We start from the raw sequence: 223 nt of genomic DNA, 5'->3' as shown, positions 1-223 counted from the left end.
TCAGTTGTGGTCTATGACACTCGGCCAGCCAGTGCCCCTCAGCTCACGCCCTGAATTTCGAAGACCTCTGCTCGGCCTCATTCCAGTTTCTTCTACAGTCTCCTGAGTCCGTCTAGCGTTTTCAGTTGTTCAGTACTAATAGCGTCTCCTTTGTGTCTTCTGAGTTTGTTCAGTTTCGTCTAAAACTGAGATCTAGATTACTCCTTACAGCTGTAATTGTGTG

The sequence above is a fragment of the Penaeus monodon genome, chromosome 27 (assembly GCF_015228065.2).
Source record: "Penaeus monodon isolate SGIC_2016 chromosome 27, NSTDA_Pmon_1, whole genome shotgun sequence".
Lineage (NCBI taxonomy): Eukaryota > Metazoa > Arthropoda > Malacostraca > Decapoda > Penaeidae > Penaeus > Penaeus monodon.
The sequence above is the reverse complement of the archived record's forward strand: the minus strand, read 5'-3'. Positions refer to the sequence as shown.